Raw genomic sequence first — 6,002 nt, forward strand, 5'->3', positions numbered from 1 at the left:
TGGGTGCCCCGGGGCCATGGGTGCCATGCAGTGTGCATGGACCTGGTGCCAAAATTTGTGGGTGCCCAGCTCCGTCATGGGGAATTTTGTGGGTGCTTGGGTACCCAGGGCCCTATGGGAGCCAGCACCTATGATTGAGGGGTATGGCCTGTTCAAAAGGAATAGACCAAGCAGGAAGGAAGGAGGAGCATTACAGTATATGTAAAGGATGTGTACATTTGTGAAGAAATCCATGACCTGGAGCATGGGAAGCAGATGGAGAGTATATGGGGGGGGAGTTGTAGGAGAGAGAAACAACCATGTCTTGACTGTGGGGGTCTGCTATAGACCACCAAGCCAGACTTGGATGCACTGGCGGAGGAAGAGGAGTGCGGGGAGAGCGCACCGCGCCTGGCAGCACAATCCCGACAGGGTGCCATCATGCCTCCCCCCCCCCCAGGATGTGCACCAGCCTCGCCCCTGCCTGCTCTCCTCCCCTCCTGCCGGAGCATTTGACAACCATCTGTCAGGAATGCTTTGATGGTGTTTCCTGCTTGGCAGGGGGTTGGACTGGATGGCCCTTGTGGTCTCTTCCAACTCTATGATTCTATGATTTAAAAAGGAGAGATACTGTATAGTAGTCGTGGGAGACTTCAAGTTCTGCGATATCTGTTGGGACTCAAACTCTGCCAAGAATGAAAGGTTCAAATCTTGGACCTGGTCCTCATCAACAGGGAGGAACTGATCAACAAAGTGGACATAATGGGAAACTTGTGAGGACATGATCCTGCTTTCCTGGGTTTCATGATAAAACCAGCAAGAGAAAGCTGAGTGTAGTCAGAAGTGGGGTGCCACAGGGTTTTGTCCTGGTCCCGTTGATGTTCAATGCCTTTACAAATGAATTGAAGGGCGCTCTTCCAATCTGCAGATGACATCAAGCTGGTAGGAGTAGCTAAAGCCACAAAACACAGAATCGGGGTCCAACAAGATTTTAGCAGATTGGAGAACTGGGTCCAAACTAACAAAATGAATTTCAATAGGGACAAATGCAAGGTTCTAAGTTAAAAGACACTTAGGCAGAAAGAACCAGCTGCACAAATATAAGATGGGGGACACCTGCCTTGGCAATAGTACATGTGAAAAGGAACTAGGGGTCTTAGTGGACCACAAGCTTAATGTCAGTCAACAGTGTGATGCAGCAGCAGCCAAATGAAAAAGAAAGAAAGAAAGAAAGAAAGAAAGAAAGAAAGAGAGAGAGAAAGAGAAAGAAAGAAAGAAAGAAAGAAAGAAAGAAAGAAAGAAAGAAAGAGGGAAAACTAATGCTATTCTAGACTACACCAACAGAAATATAGTGTAGTGGTACCTCGGGTTACAGACGCTTCAGGTTACAGAGTCCGCTAACCCAGAAATAGTACCTCAGGTTAAGAACTTTGCTTCAGGAGGAGAACAGAAATCGCGTGGCGGCGGCACAGTGGCAGCGGGAGGCCCCATTAGTTTTAGTGGTACCTCAGGTTAAGAACAGTTTCAGGTTAAGAATGGATCTCCAGAATGAATTAAGTTCTTAACCCGAGGTACCACTGTATCCAGATCAAAGAAAGTTCTATTCTGCCATGAACCACACCTGGAATACTGTGTAAAGCTCTGGGTGCCACAATTTAAGAATACTATTGACAAGCTGGAACATGTGCCGAGGAGATCAAGGGTCTAGAAACCAAGCCTTATGAGGAACGGTTGAGGGAATTGGGGATGTCTAGCCTGGATAAGAGGAGATTGATTGTAGATATGATAGCCATCTTCAAGTATCTTAAGGGCTGCCCCATGGAAGACGGAGCTATCTTGTTTTCTCCTGCTCTAGAGAGGAGGACCTGTACCAATGAATTCAAACAAGCGAGGAGTTTCCAACAACATCAGGAAGAATTTTCTGACAGTAAGAGCCATTCGACAGTAGAACAGACTCTCTCGGGAAGTTATGGACTCTCTTCATTTGAGTTTTATAAACTGGTTGGATAGCCATCTGTCATGGATGCTTTAGTTGCAAATTCTGAATTGCATGGGGTTCGATTAATGACCCTTGGGGTCCCTTCCAACTCTACAATTCTATGATCTTACATCCAGAGACTCTCTGGCCTTCTTGAGGAAAGATGCCATCATGATAAAGAAGAGAGGGGCCAACTTTTGGTTTCGTTTCCTGCCTGGCCCCCCACCCTCCTTTTGAGTGTAGGGGGCTGAAGGATGAGGGGGAGGGGGCACTGGCCACATGGTGGAAACTGATGTCAGAAGGCAACTGCCCCTCTTGGGAAACATCCATTTGTCCAGCCTTGGGGAGATGCCAAGAGACAAATCCAACAGTTTTCCTATAGTTATTTATTTGTCCTCCTTCCTAGGCTAAACTCCATCATTTATGCATCTGTGGTCTCCTCTCCCCCCTCCCCCCTTTTTTTAGTGAAATGGACAGTCTGCTACAATGGTGCCTTCTAGGGACCCCTCACTCTTCCAAGCCCTCCATTACTGTCATCAAGCATTGATTAGGAATCGGACGTCTGCATTGCGGGAGGTTGTACTAGTTGGTGGTTGGGACCCTTCCAACTCTGCGATTCTATCATTCTATGAAGCTTATCACTCCAATGAGCAACTTTCAGAAGGTCAAGCCACAGCCCGCCCCCTTCCTTCTGGGCTGGGCTTCCTTCCAGTTCCCTAATAATATAATCAAAGAACTGTAGAGTTGGAAGGGGCAATGCAGAAATCTTTTGCCCAACGTGGGGCTCAAACCCATAACCCTGAGGTTAAGAGCCTCATGCTCTACCAACTGAGCTATTCCAGATCTGAAGCACTGCTCCTGAGGTTTACTCTCAGGGTTAAGGGGCTTAGATAGCTACTGTTTACCAGTCTCCAGCATTTCTGGAATAGAAGAGAGCCCCAGGGACACAAGAGGGAGCCTCCGTGGGTCAGGGGAGTGAGAGAAACCACAGAAACCACAAGTCAGCTGGACCATTTGCAAGGCATTTTGAAGGCCAGGCCTGTGCAGCAGCTGCTGCCTGAACACTATTGTGAATCCCAGCCCCAATGAGGTGTCCGACCGCTGCCCCCATCTTGTCCGGTTTCCATGGCATCAATTTCAGTTCCATGCCAAGGGTGCGGCCAAGCCCCATGCTGTGGTCTGACTGACCAGATGCTCTCTTGCCCCTTTGCCCAACATGGCTCAAGCCCAGGCAGATGAAAGACATACTTTCATACTCTCAGTGCAGTTCAACATCTGTGTGCAGCCGTTGGGAGTGGCCAACCAAGATCTTCAGTAGTAGCCCTGTTAACTGTGCCACCTTAGGATGCTGTGGGAAGGAGCCTCCCTCCCTCTCTCCCTTGGAGAATAGGCAGGCACCAACAGCATGCATTGAAAACACATTTGCTTAGGCATTCCCAGGCCAATAAGGCTAGATTTCAGCATCCTAGTCACTGTAATAATATAAATATTTTACTGGTGTGATTTTTTTAAAAATTATTATGTACTGGTTACAAATATTCTTAGTGCTCTCTGGAGAGAAAGGCAGCATAGAAACATTTTATAAAACCAATAAATAAAACATAAGTAATGCCTGGCCACTGGGAGGTGAAGGGTGGGGTGGGGTGGGGACACCAGGATGAGGAGGCCCCTCCAGCCAAGCATGGACCTGTATGTGTTCTCTGGATCAGAGCTTCGGGTGCCTGGCTGTGCCCTGGGCCTCCCACAAAGGATTCATCCTGCACTGAAGAAATGTTCTACTGAATTCCTAAGAGGCCAAGCACAGTTGCCTCATACCTGGGAGCTCCAAGCCAAGAGCTCACCTCTCCAGGAGGGGAAATGGGGTTTAATGTGAGTTCAACGTCCAGTCTCCCGGGGGGGGGGGGGACAGGGACAGCAGCAGCAGCAACTCGACCCAAACAAAGGCAACAGCCAGAAAGGCCTCGCAGCCCCTCTGCCTGACCTCCAGGGTGAAACTCTGGTCCGTCTCTAAAGGCCAGGAACCTCATAAGCTGCAGAGAAGCCCCAGTGAGTGGCTCTCAGGAGCACAACATTTTGGCACATATCAGAGCCACACTCTTCTCCAAGCTCAGATATTGTTGCGAGATGCACACACAGCAAATCAGAGTTGGGGGAGCAGGAGCCCCAGGGGTGGCATAGCAGCCCCTGACTCCCAGGTGTATCTGAAAGGGCAGCCTCAGCCAGCAGGGGGTCCAGGGGCCCACACAGGAGGCACTGAAGGGGGCTGCTGGAAGAACTTACCTTCATCTACCAGAGGGCCTAGAGCAGACCTCTCTGTCCTTGCCATTGTCACCAGACTCCCTCCCCCAGCCCCCTTTCCTGCCCCTGCCTCTCAAGGGGGGCAGTGACCATCTCCACTAGCTCTGCCGGCATCAGGAGGATGCCACTGGCAAGGAAACACCAGGTTCCAGGTGAGGTTCTGGACTGAAGCAGATATTGCGGTGGGTGATCCAAAAGATTCTGGCCAAGGAATTAACTGCTAGAGGGCTTCGTTTCCCTGCCTTTGCCTACCCCCACTTTGCAGGGGTGGCGTTTGCCGGTGGACTTCCAAGGCCCACGGAACCACGGGGAGGGGGCACTGAGCTGCTCCTGCCCCCTCTGGTTCCAACAGGTAGCAGGTCTCCCATTCAACTGCCCAGGGCTTGGAGACAATGTGGAGGACGCCTTGAGGCACGGATGGATGGACTCAGTGGGGTTGTGTTTCTTTAACAGCCATTAGCGGACCAGGATTGGAACCACGGTGCATGGGGAGGAGAGAGGGGCGCCCCTTTTCCCCACTCCCGCAGTCGCAACGAGATTGCCCCCCCCCCGCCCTCCTAGCCGAAGTTGGAGCAGGCAGGGGTCCTGCGTGGGGCGGATCATTGCAGCTTGCATGTCTTCTCCAAGCTGAGGGCGGGGATGCTCAGCTCAGCCTGCCCAGGAGGCTCTATGAATGTGCTTTGGGGGGGGGGCACAGCGCCAACCTCGCCCTGTCCGGACGCCAAGAGCTCCGGCATCCATAATACCCGCCCCCTCCTGCTGACTGCCAGCCTCACAGACCAGCGTCCGAGCAGATGGAGGGGTCGGGGGGAGCCGGGGAGGCAGCAGGTGAAGGCACTGGGGGGGGGGTCACTCACTCCAGGCAAGTTTACCTTCGGCACAAGCAAATGAGCCGCGGGGGAGTCCAAGAGAGAGAGGCGCAACATCTTAGTAGCAGCCCAGCTGCGGAACCCCCCCCCTTGGGCCAGCAAATGGCTGCCCTTCCGTGCCCCCCCCCACTCCCCGGATGGCTGACCCATTCCCCCCTCCCCGAGGCAGCCCCCCCTCCCAGGGCTTCGGCCGGCCCTTTCTGCGGCCGCGCCCCCGGCCGCCTTACGCACGTGGGCGCCGAGCGAGAGTCTGCGGAGAAGGTGGTCTCCTCTCCCCGGCGGGGCCGCCCCCTCGTCCACACACTCCCCCCCCCTCGCACTTACCCGGCGGCTGCCCCGGTCCTCGTCCGCTCCGCTCTCGAGCTCGTGGGTGCCTCCCTGCCTCGCAGGCCAGGCGCGGTAATGCTCGCGCGCTGCGCCGCCTCGCCTGCAGCCGCCGGAGCCCGGGACTGGGGGGCGGCGGGAGTTGCTGGCCGGGTGCGCCTCCCCAGGAGCCGGGGCTGCTGCTGCTCCTCTGCCCTCCCGTCCGTGTGGGCCAGGAGGAGACAAAGAAGCTCCGCCGCCGCAGCCGCCGCGACGGGGCTGCCAAGACCCACAGGCAGCAGCTTCCTTCCTTCCTTCCCCTCTTCCTTCCCAAATGCTTCTGCCCGAGTTTCCATGGGAACAGTATAATGCCTTTCGCGTTGCTGGGGAGATGCAGAGGCTGAGCCTGAGCAACCTCGCCAGGCCTGCCAAGAACCTCGCGGGCTTCGGGGGGCTGGTCTGGTGCAAAAGCCGGGGGAGGATTTGGCACCGGACGGGGCGGCCGAGGGCATCTCCATCCGCAGCAGAACATCCCATGAGGATCAGGCCAAGGGGGGTCCCCTCTGGTCCAGCAC

The 6,002-nt window shown here is 54.2% G+C and overlaps 1 protein-coding gene across 1 annotated transcript in view; it reads right to left on the minus strand.

Annotated features, from left to right (window-relative positions):
* SMARCD3 (SWI/SNF related BAF chromatin remodeling complex subunit D3) overlaps positions 1 to 5,671 on the minus strand; it is a 31,251-nt gene extending 25,580 nt beyond the window's left edge. Inside the window, exon 1 of the mRNA XM_088653427.1 lies at positions 5,449 to 5,671. The gene's annotated coding sequence lies outside the window, so the exon portion shown is untranslated. The remainder of the gene's footprint in view (positions 1 to 5,448) is intronic.
* Between the last annotated feature and the right edge of the window lie 331 nt (positions 5,672 to 6,002).

This window comes from Zootoca vivipara, chromosome 11 (assembly GCF_965207765.1).
Source record: "Zootoca vivipara chromosome 11, rZooViv2.hap1.1, whole genome shotgun sequence".
NCBI lineage: Eukaryota > Metazoa > Chordata > Lepidosauria > Squamata > Lacertidae > Zootoca > Zootoca vivipara.